We start from the raw sequence: 20,783 nt of genomic DNA, 5'->3' as shown, positions 1-20,783 counted from the left end.
AAAAAAATCTTACTACACAAATCCAATCCTAGGTTTGATGAAAAATGTTCAGATTCATTGAATAATCCTGTTAGCTCCTAAATACTCTCTCAGTGTCTATAAACCAGTGAAACAGGATTATTCAACTCGTCTGTTTAGTTCAACTGACACTATCTTCCTAAGCACTTATTTCTCTAACCCCAGCTTTCATGTTATCTTAGTATTTCTCTTAGCATTGTGTTGTTTCATGCTTCCAAGTGTTTACTCTTACAAGGGCCATCTGCTGAGAATCCCACTTCTACTTCTTCCCAAACTCCTACTCTTCTACTAAAATTTAGCTAAAGCTTCACTCCTTTCAAAGCAGTAACTCTACCGTCACTCCAGGCGATTTGATTGCAGATTTGATGTCCCTGTCCCATGCTCATATAATGTCAAGGGCATATCTCTATTCCATCACTTTCCATATTCATTCTAATTATATGTTGCATTAAATACCCTCTCCTTCACTCCTCTGTGAACCCCTTGAAGTGACTTTCTTACTCTTTTTTTTTTATCTCACCTTTTAGTATAGTATCTGGCTATGGCTAAATGTTTTATGGATTAATAGATTTACTATATTCTCCAAACACCATGATTTCTCTTTTTCATTCTCAGATGACCTTCCCTGTGGAAAAAGTAGAATAAGAAGAATTCCCCAGTTTTATATCCACTCCTACCTTATCTTTCTCATCATACTTCTTCCCTGAGTACCTATATCAACCAGCTATCTACAACTAATTCCTTCAACCATGAACATGATAGAAGCAATTATTTAAGAAATAAGTCTAACATGCAAGTAATTGGAATCCCAGAAAGAAAGGGAATCAGAAACAAGATTTGAAGAAATATGACCAATAATTTCTCAAAGCTGATTAAAGATATTCACTCACATATCAAGAGTCTCAGTGAACTGCAAGGAAGGATAAATACACACACACACACACACACACACACACACACACACACACCTTGGCACGTCATAGTCAACCTGTTAAAAACATGAAGAAAACATTTAAAGTGGGGGAGGAGTATTGGTGGCAGGAAACATAGATTGTTGACATGGCAACACTAGCTCCAGGTTGTCCCCTTAGTAAGTCCTGCCTCTAACACCTGGCCTCCAAAACCATTGCACTTACGCACTAGGACATGCAGGGAGCTGCAACAGAGGCCCAAGGGCTGTGTGGGGGAGTCCTCACAGCTTCCAGACCTTCCTCTGCAGGTTTCCAGAGTCACCATCCCCATCTCCCCGCTGGGACTAGAAGGTGGCAGTCCCACCGACACCGCCATGGGCTCCTGCGATCTTGGCTCTACATCGTAAACTTCATTGAAATAAAGGGTGGTCAAGTCATAGGGCCCAGTGTCTCCTGACCTGTCCCCACAGGTCCTGGATGAGGGCTCAGTCTCCAGCACTGAGGGCTGAGGCCGTGCTACTGCGGAGGCCCCCTCCCCGGCATCCCTTTCCCAAGAAGCACTGGCCTTCGTGCTGGGGAGTCTGGGCACCGCTGGAACGGGCGTGGCACGCGGCTCATGGTGCCAACCACAGGAGCTGCTTCCAGCTTGCCCTACCAGTAGCCCGCCACCTCCAGGTTCCCCAGACTAGGCCAGGGCTGGAGAGGTCTGCCAAGGGCTGGGGGCCATTGAGAGCCTAACATTAAACATGATGCCCCTAATCTCTAAACTTCTTAGGACCCAAGGAGCAGATCTCAAACCAGCAGAGCACATGGTTAAGGGAGAGAAGTCAAAGCACATTGTTTTAAAATCTTGCTGGGAAAACATTTTAGTCTATGCACCTAACACTCTTCTCTGTAAGGATTTTGCCCTTATAGAAAAACAGGCCATTAGTCAAGAACTCTTTACAGAAATTCTATTCTGTCCCCACTTCTGTGGTTCTGCCTCCATCTCTTCCTCTCTGAAGGATCCTTCAATGTATCCATTAATTCAAGATAAACACCCTTCTTACAGGCTTCTGTGTGTGGAGCTGGAAGTGAAAAGAACAGAATAAACACAGCCCTGGCCCTCATCCTGGTCCCGTGCTTTCCAGTCTTTGCTACAACCCTGGAGGTCCTTTTATGCCTCTACTATAATTCTAGTGTGTCTTTCCTTTTACCTTTATTTATAATCTGAGCACTTTATCTTTTTTCTGATTAAGAACATGATTCTTCAATTGTAATTTTCTATCATCTAACATTAGGACATGAGTGAAAATAAAGGGAAACTCACGAAAATGGACTGGGAGGCCAGCAGGGGGAGCTCTCAGACAGTACCATTCCATGTCAACTTCAGGGATCGCTGTCAATTAAGACGCCAACAGGAGAATCATCAACAATTATGGGCCCCAACAGAAACAGACCCTACAAAAAGTTGACTGACTACCCCAGCAACTCAGCCCATGAGAAACCGCCATCTCCCTGAACTCATTTTTATCCAATAGAATTTCATTCAAACAACCCTTGCCAACTTCCTCGTTTTTCTCCATAAAATAACTGTTCCTCTCCTTTTTTGATTTGCCTATGACCTTTGCCATAGTTTGTTTGACCCAAATTGCAATTCTTTATTGTTCTGGAATAAACCCATTTTTGCTGGTAAAATAACTGACTTTTATTTTTAAGTTCAACACACTAAAATGCTGACTTCTGTGTTACCTGTGATAATATAGTAAGGGAGAGACTAATGCTTATTCTTAATTACATTTTACACTAGTTATTATGAATAATGGAACCCAAGTTAATCAATAAAATGTCTCATAGTGCTGCAACCTCTTGGAATATACCCAACTGGTCATTTGCTCAATTGATCCTGGATTGAATGTCTACATTTAAGAGAATAAAAAGTAACAGATTTGATAAAAATAGAAAAAGCAAAACTTGAACAAGCAAGTGGACATTACAGAAATTGAAATGGTGGCCAAAGATCTCTCCTTCCAAAAAAAGCTATAGGCCAAGCATGTTTGATAGATGTTTGTACAAAGCTGACCAGCTTGTTGTACAGGGCTAGAGTAATCACAATTCCAAAATCAGATAACAGCAGAAAAGAAAAAAAAAGTATACTCATTTTTCTTATGAATTTGAGTATAAAAGTTTTTAAATCGCCTGAATCTAATAGCACATTTCAAAATTATATTCGTTTTGGACTTCGTCCCAAGAATGTAAGCATGGTTTAGCATCAGAAAAATCTACCAATGTAATTCACCATATTGAAACATTGATATATAAAACTGAGACAAGGCAAATGATGCAAAAAAAGTCTTGGATAAAGGTTAGTTTTGTTTAAAATGCATAAAAATTTTAAAAATAAAGGGAACTTACAACAGCTTGGTGAATCAACAGCATAATTTTTACATAATAAGCTAACTGCAAATATGTCCCTTCTAATACCAGAAATAAGATAACGATGACCTCTGTTACCACCACTGGAAACTCTCTGAACATTTAGAAAAAGAATAAATAATCATAGTCAACCATATAACAGAATATTATAAGTCAATAAAATGATTTTAAAATAATTTTTAAAAGCAAGGAAAATGCAAGGCTAAAATGAAAAGCAAGGCTACAAAACTGTATAAATGTAATATAATGTTAAGTGTGTAAAAAATAAAAAATTGTAGATTACTTTAGGTTTTCTCTATAAAAGATAGAGTAATTCCTTCCCAATCCTTATTTTTTAAAATTTCTTCTGATATTACCGTGTTGGCTAGGACTCTAATGCAGTGTTGAATTCAAGTAATGATGGCAAGTACTTTTGTAGTTTCTCTGATTTTTATAGGGCATGTTTTTAGGATATCAGTAACTTTTATTTCCTAAATTGCTTGCACACTGTTTAGGTTGAATAGCTGTCAAATTTTGTCAAATAATTTTATCTGTTAAAAATCATCATATAATTTTTCTCCTTTAAGCTGATACTATGAAAAATTATATTGACTGGTTTTCTTATATAAAATCAACCTTTCATAAAAGTAATAAACCCAACTAGATATAGTAACATTTTCTTAAATAGTTAGATTTTTTTGAAGGCATTATTTGAGTTTATTGTGTTGCTTGCATATTATATAGACTAGCAATTGGTTCAATTTAAAGGATAAGAAAATGCCATGATATTATTGAAAATGTTCTCTGATTTGAACTCGAATAATATTCTTTTTTAAAATATCATTTCACAATAGAATATGGACCAAATGGATCATTTGTGTTGGTATTGAAATATGTAAATATGTTGTGTTTCTTAAATACAAGCAGCATATCAAGCTTCCATGTCTTTTCCCATATGGTAACTGAAGGGAAACAGTTCATACATAGTTAGATCTTAATTGCTAATGTTTTAGGGTTTTGCATAAATGCTAATAAATGAGATTAACCTATAATTTTCCTTTCCTGTCCTTGTCAAAATTATGCTAGTGTCATTAAGTTAAATCAGGAATACTCCCTCCTTATCTATATTCAGGAATAGCTTGCTTAAGATTAGAATTATATTTTGCTTAAATATTCTATGAAACTCGCCTCAAAAGCCATCTGGGGTTGGCATTTTTTCTTCGTGAAAAATTTTTATCTTAATTTCTTAAGTTTTTCTAAGAATTTTCCTATGTCATCTAATTTTGCAGTGTATTGCCACAAAGTTGTTCCTAATAGCCTCTTACTGTCTTGTCTACAACATCCATAGTAATGATCTCTTTATTAATTCGCTAATATTGTTTATGTATGCCTTAGCTGTTATTCAAGTTTGCCAAAGGTTTATAAAGTGTATCTTTCAAAAAGACAACTTTAGACCTGACAATCTTTTCTATTGTCAGTTTGTTTACCATTTCATTAATTACTATTCTGATCTTTATTATTTTCTTCCTAATATATTCTTTGAGGGTTTTTTCTCTGCTTTTCTTTTTCTAACATCTTGACTTGGATACTTAGCTCAATAATTTAGCCCTTCTTCTGTTCTTATATAAATCATTAAGGCTGAAATTACCCTCTTGATATTATTTCAGATTCATCAAACAACTTTAGGTACAGAATGCATTTATATCATGCAATATAAATATTTTAAAATTTATAGTATGAGTTATTTGACACATTAGCAATTAGCAGTATGCTTTTTTATTGATTTTCAAACATCTGGAATTTTCTAGATATCTATTGTTTGTGATTTCTAATCTAGTTAAAGATGAAGTCTGAAAATTTCTAATCTTTTGAAAATTGTTGAAGCTTGCTTTATGGCCCAGATGGAGTTGATTTTCCTAAATTTATACATTCTGTAGTTTTAGAATACTGGGCATTTTATTGTTCTATATCGATCTACATTATTATTGAAATTTTAACAGTTTGATCTATTAATTATTGAGAAAGATATATTAAATTCTCCCATTAAGAGTGTGAGTTTGTCCGTTTCTTCTTTAGTCAATTTTTATTTTCTATATTTTGATATTTTTGAGGTTATCAGATAGCATCCTTGTAAATTAAAGTGTTTACCACTATTCCATCATCATAAAGATCTAAACAGGCCGAAACCGGTTTGGCTCAGTGGATGGAGCGTCGGCCTGCGGACAGAAAGGTCCCGGGTTCGATTCCGGTCAGGGGCATGTGCCTGGGTTGCGGGCACATCCCCAGTGGGAGATGTGCAGGAGGCAGCTGATCGATGTTTCTCTCTCATCGATGTTTCTGGCTCTCTATCTCTCTCCCTTCCTCTCTGTAAAAAATCAATAAAATATATTTTTTAAAAAAAAAGATCTAAACAAGCTAATGTACGAGATGACTTAGCCACCTGAAGTTAGGCAGCCTTTGTCAGAACTCTCCCACACTCCTCCCAGTGTGGCACAACGGCTTAGAAATGAGGTGGCCACTTTGGCAGACATGCCCTGGGGCCTCATCCAGGAATGTCTGATACGGGGATGCAGTCGGACCCTGTCTCTGCCTCCCATTGTGGTGGTGTCATTGTCAGGCAGGCTTCCTTTATGTGGTAGAAAAGGGGACCACCGGCTGCTTCTGGTTGCATCACCCACAGTTGGTACGTCCAGAGAGAAGAGGTGGGCCCTCGCTAGCTTGGTCTCCAGACTAAATACTAAAAATCACTGAGTCATATCCCTACCAGGCACTATATCTAAGGGATGGCTTCTTTGATGGTCCAGTTGGGTTGCAGGCCAGCCTATATGGTATGGGAAGTGGGACCCCAAAATTGTAGGTCCCTCCCCTGGGCCACCAGAATCACACTGCACCAGTGGTCAGTGAGTTCGCTGCGTGGCCTGGGTGGTGAGTCACTGCTCTACAGTCTCCTGGAGAAGCAACTGTTCTCAGGGCTTAACCTTTTACTTCTACCAGGATTCTCACACATGCATCTTGAGCCCTAATCTCGTCACTGAATTTCAGACCTGACATTTTTCATTATCTGTAGGACTTCTTCCCTAAGAAGTTGCTTTATCACCTTGATTTAACACATCCAAATCCAAGCTAATTATTTTTCCCACCAAACCAGCTTCTCCTGTGGATTTTGATATTTCAGCAACGGTCCCACATTATTCAGCCCCCTAAACATAAAACTCTAGGGACAGCTTGTCCTTTCCTACCCCACTGCTGCTTCTGATTTCCAGGCTCTTATGGCAACCATCTCTCTCATTCCACCCTCTACCTATCCATCTATATTCTGATATCACATTACTCTTCTCAAGACATTGCTAGACTTTCACTTCCAAAATTAAAAACAAAATCAATTTTCTCTATTGTTCATAGGACACAGTCCAATGCTTAGCCTGGTATTTCAATATCTATTATAATTTGGCTTCCACCCACCTTTCCAATCTACTTGATTGTTATTTGCTTATACAAACTCTCTGCTTCAGCCAAGCTGATGTACTTAAAATGCCCCATAAATACTATGTCCATTTGAACTACCCTCTTGTGCTTTGTTCATACTGATTTCCCTGCCCCAAACGCTTTGCCATTCTTTTCTCCATATCTAAGTCCCCCTTCATTTCTTTACAACCTACCTAGAATTTCACTTCTCCCTGAAATCTTTCTTTACAGCTTCAGCAATGTGCTGGCTCCTCCTATATGGCACCCTGGCCACTACTTATTGAGTAATGAAATGTGAAGCCCTCCCCTCTGGCTGGGTGAGCACAGAGCCTGCTCAGCTCTAAAGCCAGATACCCAGACACTCCTCTCACAGGCAGGTAGCACATTAAAAATCTGCCAATCTAAAATCAGTCTTGTTGCCAAAGGCCAGACGCCTGGTGAGGGCAAGTGTGTATACCAGGGATGGCGAGCCTATGACATGCGTGTCAGAGGTGACACGCGAACTCATTTTTTTTGGTTGATTTTTCTTTGTTAAATGGCATTTAAATATATAAAATAAATATCAAAAATATAAATTTTTGTTTTACTATGGTTGCAAAGATCAAAAAATTTCTATATGTGACACGGCACCAGAGTTAAGTTAGGGTTTTTCAAAATGCTGACACGCCGAGCTCAAAAGGTTCGCCATCATTGGTGTATACCAATGTAGTCATTGAATTGCAGCATTTCTCTGCTCCTAAGAGTGTTGGCATGGTCCTTATCACTGAATTTCTGCTTCAAATTTTTCTTCAGATTTCCAGTTCTGGAAAATGGAGCCAAGCTCTGTATCTCAACCCTGAATCTTGTTAAGCTCTTGTCAGCCTGTTTCTCTGTTCCCCTGTCTGCTGGGAGACTCGCTCATAACAGACTTCACTCACAGATGACACTGCCACCCTATATATAGCTTCCCTTTCCACTTCTGTTACTGTGGGTTCCTCTTAGACAGGGATTTACCTTATTTGACTGTATCCTCAGCAATTAACATATAGTAGGTATGAGTCATGTTGTTTTGAACCCCTAGCCCCCCAAAATATGCCAATTAAATTAGACCTCCATGAATATTTGAGCTAATCTGAATCATGCCTGTTGTGTCCTATCTCTTTGGACATGACATAATGGACGGTTAGTTCCCCATCAAGGAGCAGTTCTCCTTGTTAAGACTTTTTTTTCTCCTCCTTGTCACCCCCTACTACTAACTTCCCAGGATGCCTCACAATCAGGCATGAGTCATGACATTCGGCATTTGCCATCTTAGATTGACATTTGTTTGGATGCCTCTAAGAGCGAAAACTGTCATCTGATTTCTTAGACCTCTATTACATGGCCTAGTGCATTAAAAAAACCGGAGAGTCAATCAAGTTTTGCTGATGACGATGTGGGTTTACTGTATAAAACTGGAATGCTCCACTGTCTTTTAGTCTTGCAATGAGAAATTATCCATCAATCATTCAATGTAAGTTTCTTAGTCCTCAATATATCCCTGGATTGTGCCAGATTCCGATACTGCCTCCAGATGTGGAGTACTTCTCAGTTTACTTACCTAAGGACTTTTCAATAATTTTCATAGCAATTATAACTATGGAGTAACAAGAAAGAATGGATTTTTTAAAAGGAGGTGATTAATAGTTCCTTTAATGTGCAAAACATAGTCAATAATAATATAGGCCTTTTCTTTTGAAATTTCGGAATAAATCAACATTTCTTTCTGTCTTATCTATTTTATATGTTTTTCAGACCTGGTCTAAAAGCCTATTGTTATGCCTTTTTTCTGAATAATATTATCATATAAGGTAAGAATTAACTTCTATCTATCATTTGGGCCACAAAGTCAACATAGATTATTAAAGCAGTCCTTTAATTTTCAAAGTACAAGTTAGAGCCTCAATGAATTATTTAGATATAATATGAAGGTATAATAAAATTGCTTTGACTTTAATTAGGTTATTATTAGATACCTTAGAGTTTAGTTTCCATTATCTTAAAATGCCAAAAATGATGGTGCATATTTCTGGGGAAAGGATGAAGGAACTAAAGCAATTTTGCCTGGAAGTAAAATTAAAATAAAATAAAATAAGATAAAAAACAAAAAACAGATGTAAGGGTTACTGTAAAGAAGACAGCAGCCTCACATTAGCTATGGTCATGCACAAATCAGTAGAACTGGCGAGGGACTCAGCGCTGGCAGTATGAAAAAGCCAGAGGTATTGCGGCTGCATTTGTAGCCAAACGAAGTCAGATGCCTTCTCCTTCTACCAGAACAGAGACATCGCTAAGTCCTTCCAGCTCCTGCAGCAATGGGGAGAGGACAGAATGAGCCAGAATGAAGGGGCCAGCCTGCATCCTGGTATCACGCTGAAACCTCCCCTGCAAGGACCCTCTTATTCCCCAGGAGGAGGAAAAACCTTAGAGATTTTACAGGGAAGGGACACTCTCCCAACCTAATCCTCTCCCCATTTCTGTACAATCTTAAAAGGTTTACCATCATATTGAAAAGCCAGTTTTTATTTTAAATCATCTATCTTACTTTAAGTCTGGCAACAAATGCTATTTATTTTCCATATTCACTGAGGAAATGGAATTAAATGGCTCCGGGAGGAATTTAGAATATACATAAAGAACAATGCCCTGACTGCAACGTTTGTTGGATGCTAGATGAAGTTGTTGAGAAGAATTATAGAATCTTTTCCAGAGCCAACTTGAGGGGAAAAATACAGGCCAGGTCCTGAGCTGGCCTCCTGCGTGGGAGATCGGAGGTCCCTTACCACCCTCTGATGCAGCAGAATTTCAATAATTAGGTAAAAAACTCAAGAATTTAAATGCCTCACTCCCCAAACCAGCTAATGGTTCTATATTGTAGTCTTTTATTCAACAGATTATTTTGTTAACATATTCTAAGGACCTAGATACTTTAAACCTGGATTTCATTTTCAGTATGAACTGCGCTCAGCAATCCTGAATTCCTATTAAAGACTCTTGGAAAGATTTTCTAGACTCTTCGCATTTGCAAAAATAATCAGATTTCCATTCATTTCCATTTTGGACCACAGTCTTTCTCCTCCCATGCTTTCTCTCTATAATTATGTCTTTTTGTGAAAGCAGCATCTCTTTGCTTATCCACTGGTTCTCCCTTTCTTTTTCGAACATGTCCTTTTAAAGGCAAACACACACTTTCCAGAACCTGCCATTCTATAGCAACTGACCTACCTCTATCCTTGGCCTCATACCAGTGGCCCATGTCTTCCGTGTCTTATCCCCATTGCTCGATTACAATGTAGGGTTTACTGCTTCCATTCATTAGATCTACCAACTTTCCACAATGACTTCTGCTCACCAAAAGGTTTTTTTTCTAAGCCCTTTCCTGCCTTCATACCTCAGGGACAACATATGTCTCAGTCCTTGAAAGTGACTCTGCCTTGTACTCAGTGGGTCCTTCCTCTATCTTCCTGGCTGTTCCTACTCGGCACCGTCTGCTGACTCTTTGCCCCCTCCCATCTCCTACCTGTTGACTCGCCTGGGGCTGATCTTCACCCCTCTGCCATTTTTCCTTCCTACACTTAATCCTTCCTAGAAACACATCCATTCTCTAGGTTTAATTGACCACTCTTCGCTTCTGACTTCTAAATTTATATCTCCAGCCTTAACCTGTTCCTAGTTTAATATTTTGAATTGTCCAGTTCTATCAGGGAAAGCTCCATCTTCTAATTTCTCAGAGTAGGAAATTCAAATGTATCTTTTACTCTTTTTCTCACCCCCTATGCTGCCTATTTTTCCAGAGTAAGCAATTTAAAAGCCCACTCTTTCAGAGATGGGCCACACCCACTCAGGGCTACTCCTGGAAGCAGGAGATCTGGACTCATAGGGTGTGAGCATATGGAAGGGACCATTACCAGTCTATAGAGTATCATTCTGCAGAGATTCTTTGCTGAGACTGAATTATTGGAAGTCTTGGCGGTAAGAATATAGCATCAAGAGAAAAAAGTCAAGTTGCACAAATTTAAAAGTTTATCAATATCAGACTAACCAGTATGTGGAAAAACGGGTACTTTTGTAAATATTCACCATGCATATTTAATTTGACATAGCCACTTTGGAAAGAAATTTCGGAGTGTCTCCTACAAATGTAAATATGTATACTCTATGACAGTTAAAAAGTTCATGGCAGTATCATTAACAGTATTAAAAACTGGAAACAATCTAGATGTCCCAACTAGTAGATATATGATAGCTTGTTAACTATCATATATCTACTATTCTAGAACACTATGCAGAAGTACAAGATTGAGGCAGATTACCCTAATATAGAAGCCTCTCCAAAGACATGAGTGTGGCTGGAAAGAAGAAAGGCATATGGCAAAAGGACACATATATCATTTCTATAAATGCATTCGCATACATAAACAGCACTGGAAAGCTCTCCTCCTTACAGGAAGAAGTAAACACACAATTGTGTAATAGGTCTACAAAGCAAACAGGTAAGAAGGATTATTTCTGGAGAAGCAGGAGAGGACTGAGGCTGGGATGGTGGGTAAAGAGGACTTTATCCCTTATCTGAAATGTAATTTTTTTAGAATAAGAAAAATATATGTTTGTATTAATTGTGTGATTATTAGAAAGAGAGGGAGAAAGGGAAGGGGAGAAAAGGAGAGGGGGGAGAAAAGAAGAGAAAAAGAGAGAGAGAATAAATGAGTGAATGAGACACAGAGAGAGCGAGAGAGAGAGAGAGAGAGAGAGAGAGAGAGAGAGAAAATGAGAGGGGAGGGAGGGAGAGAAAAAGAGAGAGGGAGGCAGAGAGAGAGAGAGCCACCAGAGGAACCAGAGAATAAAGCAAAGGTAGGAAATGGAATGGCCAGAAATGAGACAGGGTGCAGATGGGTCAAAGGGCAGTTAAGGAACTGGTTCTGCAGACGCCACTGCAGTTTTCCTCCAGCATGTTTTGCAGCATACTTGGCAAGCCCAGAAGTGTCCTTAAAGGACCAAGTTGTATTGGAAGGAGTGGCCACTGCAGACATGGTTCGTGGGACCAGTAGAAAGAAATCAGACCAGCAAAGCGGTGGCTGACTAGTGTCTGGCTCTGGTGTGGTGAAGATTAGGTTTAGATCAGAGCCATGGTTGTCTAGAAAGAAATCTAATCAATGTGTAGGAGACTCAGCAGAATTCATAGGCAAGAAAGGCTGGAGTATGGCCCATGGGTACATCCCCCCTGTATGTAGAAGGCAGGAACTACTGTATAGAGCAGGGGTCCTCAAACTTTTTAAACAGGGGGCCAGTTCACTGTCCCTCAGACCATTGGAGGGCCGGGCTATAGTTTAAAAAAAAACTATGAACAAATTCCTATGCACACTGCACATATCTTATTTTGAAGTAAAAAAACAAACAAAACGGGAACAAATACAATATTTGTATTTGCATGTGGCCTGCTGGCCGTAGTTTGAGGACCCCTGGTATAGAGCCAGTGTGAGATGCAAATTTCAGGGATATTAGTCAATAGTTTATTTCCATGGGAGATTGAAATGCCTGTTGCTTTTTACCTTGCTTTTATCTTGAATCATTTATATTGTTTCCTAATCAGTTCTGTCGTGAGGTAATGTTTTGACCTTAAAACCCTCTTAAATCTCTCCCTGATTCTTACCAGCAGTCAGGTTCCTCCTCAACTTGGATTATTACAATACACTAAGAAATGGCTTCACTGCCTCTTCATTCCAATGCATGCTACATATCACTGCCAAATTAATTCCTTAAAACATCACTTGCCTCTTATTAATTCACTTAAGAAATGGCAGTGGTCCTCTTTTGCCCACAGTCTATCTCAACCTAGCATCAGGATCAAACTCCTCTGTTTCGCTCTAAAAGAGTGGTTCTCAACCTGTGGGTCGCGACCCCTTTGAGGGTCGAACGACCCTTTCACAGGGGTCACCTAAGACCACCGGAAAACACATATATAATTACATATTGTTTTTGTGATTAATCACTATGCTTTAATTATGTTCAATTTGTAACAATGAAAATACATCCTGCATATCAGATATTTACATTACGATTCATAACAGTAGCAAAATTACAGTTATGAAGTAGCAACGAAAATAATTTTATGGTTGGGGGTCACCACAACATGAGGACTTGTATTAATGGGTCGTGGCATTAGGAAGGTTGAGAACCACTGCATCTAAAAGGTCTAGATAATGGGAACCCTGACACTCTTAGCTAACATTAACTCTTAGGCTACCCAAGACTTGCATCACTGATTCCTCTAATCACTGGAGTCAGACTCCAAGTTCATGCCTTCAAAAATACAGAACATCGGTGGTAAATATCAGATTAGTCCCTCAGTGGATCAGCAGCCCAATGTGGCCTCAAATCATGTACATGACTATCATCCAAAGAGAATGGTCAGGTTTTTTCCATTTCTCACCTACTACCTCGTTCCTGTCCTAAACCAAAGGCACCAGTCCATTAACCCTACTTCCATGACCTCACCCAAATCTGTCTTTCTTCCCTTCGATGCATGTCAGTCTCTTGTGCCTTTGCTCCTGCTATTAACCAACTCCACAAAATCTCCCCACTCCTCCATCTAACCAGATGCTATGTGTATCTACTTCAGGTTGCGTTCCTATCATGTAGCCTTTTCAAATAACTTCAGCCTACAGAGGTTGATCCTGTCACTCAATTCCTCCAGTATGTACATATATCAGAAAATAATGTTAACTATTTTACCATTCTTCGTTACTTCATTTGTGCATATGTTCATTTCCCAAGTGTAAGTACCTTAGAAGGAAATATAGTATCTTTAATTTTATTGTATTTTTTCCAGTTTTTAACACAGATCCTTGTTTATAGTGAACACTGAATATGCACTAGACCAGTGATGGCGAACCTTTTGAGCTCGGTGTGTCAGCATTTTGAAAAAACCTAACTTAACTCTGGTGCCGTGTCACATGTAGAAATTTTTTGATATTTGCAACCATAGTAAAACAAAGACATATTTTTGATATTTATTTTATATATTTAAATGCCATTTAACAAAGAAAAATCAACCAAAAAAATGAGTTCGCGTGTCACCTCTGACACGCATGTCATAGGTTCGCCATCACTGCACTAGATGATGGATTGATTTGATGTATACTATACATGTACACAATTATTCTTTACATGTTATTATTCTGATGGTTGCCAGATAGGAGGAGGCTTGAGGGGCTGGGTAAAAAAGGTGAAGGAATTAAGATAAATCTTGCTACAGGGATGTAGCAGTACAGCAGAGGGAATATAATCAATAATATTGTAATAACTATATATGGTGTCAGGTGGGTACTAAACTTATTGGAGGGATTACTTCATAAATTATATACATTTCTAATCACTATGCTGTACAATTGACACTAATATAAAATAATATTGAATGTCAACTGTAATTGAAAAATAGGAGAAATAAAATAAAAGGGATGTCGTTCACCTAACTGAAATTGTAGGTGTAGTTTGACTTAAGGCAAAGCTGGGTCCACATGTTTAAATAATATCATTAAGAATCAGTCTTTCCACAATTGCGTCAAAACAATAAAATACCTAGGAATAAATTTAATCAAGGAGGTGAAAGACGTGTATAATGAAAAATATAAGACATTGATGAAAGAAATTGAAGAAGACAAAAATAAATGAAAGATTTTGTGCTCATTTATTAGAAGAATATTGTTAAAATGTCAATACTACCCAAAGCAATATACAGATTCAGGGCAATCCCTAATAAACTCCAACGGCATTTTTCACAAAAATAGAACAAACAATCCTATATTTTGTAAGTACCACAAAAAATCATGAGTAATCAAAACAATCTTAAGAAGAACAAAGTTGGAGGCATCACCCTCCCCAATTTCAAGCTATATTACCATGCTATAGTAATCAAAACATATTGTCATCAAAACAGACACATAGATCAATGGAACAGAATAGAGAACCCAGAAATAAACCTATACATAATGATGAGTTATTTGTGACAAAGTAGCCAAGAACATACAATGGGGAAAGGACAGTTTCTTTATTAAATGGTGCTGGGAAAACTGGACAGTCACATGAAAAAGAATGAAACTAAACCACTATCTTAAACCATACACACACAAAAAAATCTCAAAATGAGATTAAAGACTTGAATGTAAGACCTGAAACCATAAACTCCTAGAAAGAAACATAGGTGGTAAACTCTTTGACATTGGTCTTGGTGATGATGTTTTGAATCTGACACCAGAAGCAAAAACAACAAAACAAAAATGAACAAGTGGGATGATAAACTAAAAAGCTTCTGCACAGTAAAGGAAACCATCAACAAAATGGAAAGGCAACCTAGGGAACAGCAGAAAACATTTTCAAATCATATATCTGATAAGGGGTTAAAATCCAAAAATATATATTTAAAAAACTCTTACAACTCAATAGCAAAAAAACAAAGAATCCAATTACAAAATGGGCAGAAGATCTGAAAAGACATTTTCACAAAGAAGACATGCAGATGGCCACAATGTACATGAAAAGATGCTCAACCTCCTATATATATCTGTATATATATATATATATATGCTTACGTTTATTGCAACATTACTTACAGTAGCCAAGTTATTGAAGCAAGCTATTTGTCCATTGATGAATGAATGGACAAAAAACTGTAGTAGATATACAATGGAATATTATTCAGCCACACAATCATCAGGGAAATGCAAATCAAAGCCACAGTGTGATATCACCTCACACCTTTTACAATGGCTATTAGCAAAAAGACTAGAAATAACAAGTATTGGTGAGAAAGGGATCTCTTATGCAGTGTGGGCAGGATTGAAAATTGGTGCAGCCACTATAGAAAAAATGAAATCTTGCCCTTTGCAACAACATGGATGGAACTTAAGGACATTGTGCTAAGTGAAATAAATAAGTCAGACAGAAAAAGACAAATATTATGTGACCTCACTTATATGTGGAATCTTTAAAAAATCTAAGGTCATAGATACAGAAAACAGATCATTAGTTGTTAGAGATTTGGGGGTGGGGGTGGAATGAGTGAAGATAACCGAAAGGTGCAAATATATAGTTAAAAATTAAATAAGTCATGGGGATGTAATGTACAGTATTGACAATCATAGTTAATAATTCTGTATCACATATTTGAAAGTTGCTAAGAGAATAAATCTTAAAAGTTCTTATCACAAGCCTTGGCCCATGTGGCTCAGTAGGTTGGAGTGTCATGGCATACACTGAAAGGTTGTGGGTTTGATTCCTGGTCAGGCCACATACCTAGGTTTTGGATTTGATCTCTTGCTGGGGGCACATACCTGAGGCAACGAATAGACATCTCTCCCCCCCCCCGGGCCCCCCCGCCCTTCTTCTCTCTAATCAATAAACAAACCACACAGACAAAAAAGTATCTTCAGTTGAGAATTTTAAAAAAAAGTTCTCATCACATGAAAAATGTCTATAACTATGCATGATAACATGTTAGCTTGACTTAGTGTGGTGATCATTTTGCAATATATACTAATATTGGACCAGTATATTGTACACCTGAAACTAATATAATGTTGATGTCAATAAAACTAAAACTAAAATTTAAAACATCAATCTTTCTCCATCTCTCCATTCTGATTTCCTCTGGGTTGGCTCTCGGGCAGTCTGTTGACCATGAATAGCAAAGGCAGCCACCAAAAACTCCGGGCTTTCATGTCATCACTCTAGAAACCCAATGGAAACATTTAATCATGGCTGAAATATATAAAATTGAATTTAAATAGGTCAAGAATTGTTGAATAATGACACCTTCATATATTTCAACCTAATCATTGCAGAGAAAGCCCCGAGGCCTAAAGTTTATTGGTTCAGTTTAGATTTCATACCCATTATTAAACCAATCACTGTGGCCACCAGAATGTAATAATCTTATTGGCCAGGTCTGAGTCATATGCCCAACCCATGAGCCATGTGACAAAAGGTGAGAGAAGACTGATTTCTCAAAGGAAATTTAAGTGCCATCTTCAGAAACGGGAGAATAAAAACAAAGGAGGCAAAACGCCAGATGCCCACTGGGCATATAATAGACACCAACTGTGAAAATTTACCATGAAGGTAATGAAGCCTAAACTTCAGGGAACCTCACTTTGCATGAGCTCCTTCTAAGACCATATATCTAATTTTGTTTTTAATTTTTTGGATTATTTATCTTAAAGAAGAGCCCTCCCCCCAACCCCCAATTATATAAGCTTTAGGACCAACAAAACCTGGAACTGCACCTAAAGAACACTCAAAAATATCTGTAAAATTAATAAGTAAATGTTCCCAATAAATTGTACTTCCTCTTGTTTTTAGTGGGAATAAGCCATTTACTAGTTTATTCACTGAATTTTTCACAATAACTTAATCTCTTTGGACACTAACAGAAAATAACTTGATTATGCCCTTCAGCTCTCCCCAATGGCTCAGAATTCAGCCTCTTAATGTGTTTTTCTTTGCTGCTGTCACAGACTCACACAGGTTAAGGTCTTTTTTCATCTTTGCCCTTCCTTGAACTTTACTCCTAGATGAAACCCGCCTCCCTGTATCTCCTTTCATGAGAGGCCAGTCCAGGTTGAGATGGGCATGTCTGGTCCTACTGTGATTTCTTACAGAACCAATTTAAAGAAACCTACCAAGTTGCTCACATTCACTCTAAACTAGTATTCATTTTGGTAAAATTCCAAAACAAAATGAAGTCTCTAAAATTGCCATAGAGAAAACATGAACCATCAGGTGGATGTTATATTGGAGTGAATCTAGGACGTGACTCGGGTCAAAGCCATATATCTATAGAGGACCCATTGTTGGGGTTGTGCCAACATTGGGTCTGGGTAACCAGAAAACATGCTCTCGTTGGAATTAACTGCATTTACCCCTCTATTTGGCAGTCAGACAGCACTAGGAATGTAAATTCATGCTGTTCTGAATGTGGGGGAAGGTGAGGGAACTGAGCTTGCCTGCTGCTATTCTGATTACAGCATTTGTCCCTGAGAGAGACAGCTCTGGGATGGATGCTATTTTTCTCCCTTCTCAAGAAAATGGCTTGGGCTGCACATTGGGGAAGGCCAAGGTGGGCACCTACAAACAATCTTTCTGCTTAATCCCCTGCGGGTTTCCAAATCTGTAGTCCTGCAGATGTGGCACCGAGTTTGACCTATTTATCCCCTCCCTCCACCTCCTGTAAGAACTATGGCACAGAAACAGGGCGGTGCAATTGTGTTTTGGGATTTTTTTTCCTTTTCTTTTAATTTGTTGAAACTGTCTCTAGGCAGAAGGGACCTGAGGAGGAGAGGTAGAAACCAGATGGTTGTAGCTGGCGTAGAAACCTACTACTGGGGAGCTTTGAGATGCTCAGATCTAGTGACAGTCACTATTTCCCTGCAGGGAAAGGGGATGAAATACAGTGATGCCAAAAGAGGTCTAGAAGCTTGACCTCCAGTGTTCTGTTTTCTCTACCCCATGTCCACACACATGGAAAATGCAGCCCCTTTTCCTTTAACTCTCCAAAGTATCACCAACCTTGGACTAAGCAGGCTTTACTTTGGGGGGGGGGGGGAGTTAGTAGAAAGAAAGAGGGTTTATGTCACAGGGCTTAAATAATTTACAAATGATTATTATCTCTTCTTCCTTAAAGTCTCTTAGCTTCCCTATACCTTTTCCTCAGCATCCCAACCACTCACTAAACTCAAGCAAATTCCACCAAATCACCTAATGTGTTCCTCAGCCTCTCCTCTCTATAAACAGGAAGTAGAAATAAAATTGAGACCAAGGGGAAGAGAAACAGAGTGTTGACTAAGAGTTAACCTATTTTATCTTCCCATACTTGGGGAGATTTGGCCAGCTGAAGAGCCCTTCATCCTGGTCCATCTAAACACCTGGAGGACTGCAGCACACCAAGGTCTGGGGTGGGAGGTGATACCGCCCTCCCCAACTCTGTGTTAGGGAAAACGGACTCAATCTTTTGTGAAATAATGTACAAACACATCTGAGAACCCATCTGATTTCTACCTACTAGGTTTCTTCCTCCCAAGCAAACATATATGGTATCTTTTTCAACACTACTTCAATTTCCAACACCAATGAAATGCCCTACAATTCCATTCAATTCAATTCAGACACTAACACTCCAGACTCCACAGGTTTAAGGGCTCAGTCCCACAAGGCTGTCTTCACTTCACAGACCAATTACAAGTATCACGTCCCCGGTTACCCACACTTGTATCCGACCTGGCTGCAAATTCGGGGATTCCCGCATACCCTCCTCATATATTTGATAATTTGCTAGAATGACTCACAGAACTTGGGAAAGTGCTTTCTTTGTCTATTATTATAAAGAATACAACTCAGGAATATCCAAAGGGAAGAGATGCAGAGCGCAAGGTATGGGAAGGGAGACGCAGTTTCCATGCCCTGTCTGAGCAAGCCAACCTCCTAGGAACTCCATGTCTTCAACCCAGAAGCTCCCCAAACCCATCCATTAGGTTTTATGAAGATTTCATTATGGCTTTTCATGATTAAATCAATCCCCAGCCCCTCTGTCCTCCCCAGAAGTTTGGGGGTTGAGCTGAAAGTTCTAGACCTCAAATCAAGGCTTGGTCTTTCTGGGGGACCCGAGGCTTACCACCCTGGTCACTCCTGAAAGTCCAAAGGTTTTAGGAGCTCTGTGTCAGGAGCTGGGCACAAAGACCAAGTATTTTTCTTATTATACCATGCCACCCCCATTATGTTTACGTGGCTTGGAAAACAAACAAACAAAACACCACACACAAAAATTCTAACACCTCCTTAGGGTGCTAGCTTCCTAGCTACCTCTGGCTCTCCCTAGCTGTGTCCTCTCCATATCCCGCTATGAGATGAGACTGACCAGGAACCTTGATTAGTTCTTCATTAGGCTGTTCTACACATAATAAGTTACCCTGTGGCAAACCTCTTTATCTGACCCCTCCAAATAAGCCATTCACAGCAGTCAGCATTCTCAGAACGCTGGCACCCTCTCTTGCCGCTGAAGAACCTTGGGCTGTGCGTGGTAAGGGTGGACTTAAATGGTCCCGGAACTCACTCCCACCTACTCTCATACAGGCATTTTGGGCCGACTCCATAGCCCCTGGGTCACTGATGTCCCATAAAGGAGAAGAGGGTCCCCCTGAGTGGCCAGGGAGACCTGCTTGCTCAAGTCTCTATTGGGAAACTCTCAGAGCTGGGGATCTGGAGACTGAAACGCAAAGCCAAAAATTTTTCTAATTGAAACGGGGTGGGATGAGGACCAATGCGACTGATGGCCTCAGTGCATTCTGCCCTGCTGGCTTCCTGACCCCCTCCTCGGAGGAAAAGCAAAAACACCACCTCAATAGAACTCAGGGAAACAAGGCTTTCCTCTTGGGTTACCCAGTCATCTTCCTTTTGAAGCAGAAACCTCCCTCCCTCCTAGGTAATCTTTGGCCCTCAGGCAGCCTCAGCTAGCGAGGCCTCAAGCCCACACTAGTTGATCTGAAATCCCTGTTTAGGTCCCAGCATGTGACAACGTGCTCCACTCTGATGACACGTTTGGTTTCTAATAATAGAGCAGATGAAGTAATATTGCAATTGATGTTCCCGGGGATTTGATTGGATAAGTGCATAAACTGTGGAGGGGGAAGAGGGTTGTGTGGACGGATCACATTCGTATCCCGGCCCTATCAATGTGCGGGGCCGTGGAGGACGTCAGCGGGCCTGTTCCCTGCGTCCGCCAGTCCCGCCACGGATTCACTTGGGATCCGCAAACAGATGAGCCGGTGGAGACGAGGGATCAAGGCGGCCGCTTAGAGCCAATTGCCTGCTTCAGGGACTGCCAGCCCTTCCAGGCCTAGCAACAGGGGCGGGAGGGGTACGAGGAACCCAGCTTCTCTGCGGGAAGACACTGAGGGGCGCGCGGCACCCCCCACCCACCTCCCCACC

Source organism: Myotis davidii, unplaced genomic scaffold, assembly GCF_000327345.1.
Source record: "Myotis davidii unplaced genomic scaffold, ASM32734v1 scaffold135, whole genome shotgun sequence".
NCBI classification, from domain to species: Eukaryota; Metazoa; Chordata; class Mammalia; order Chiroptera; family Vespertilionidae; genus Myotis; species Myotis davidii.
This window is presented reverse-complemented; position numbering follows the sequence as displayed.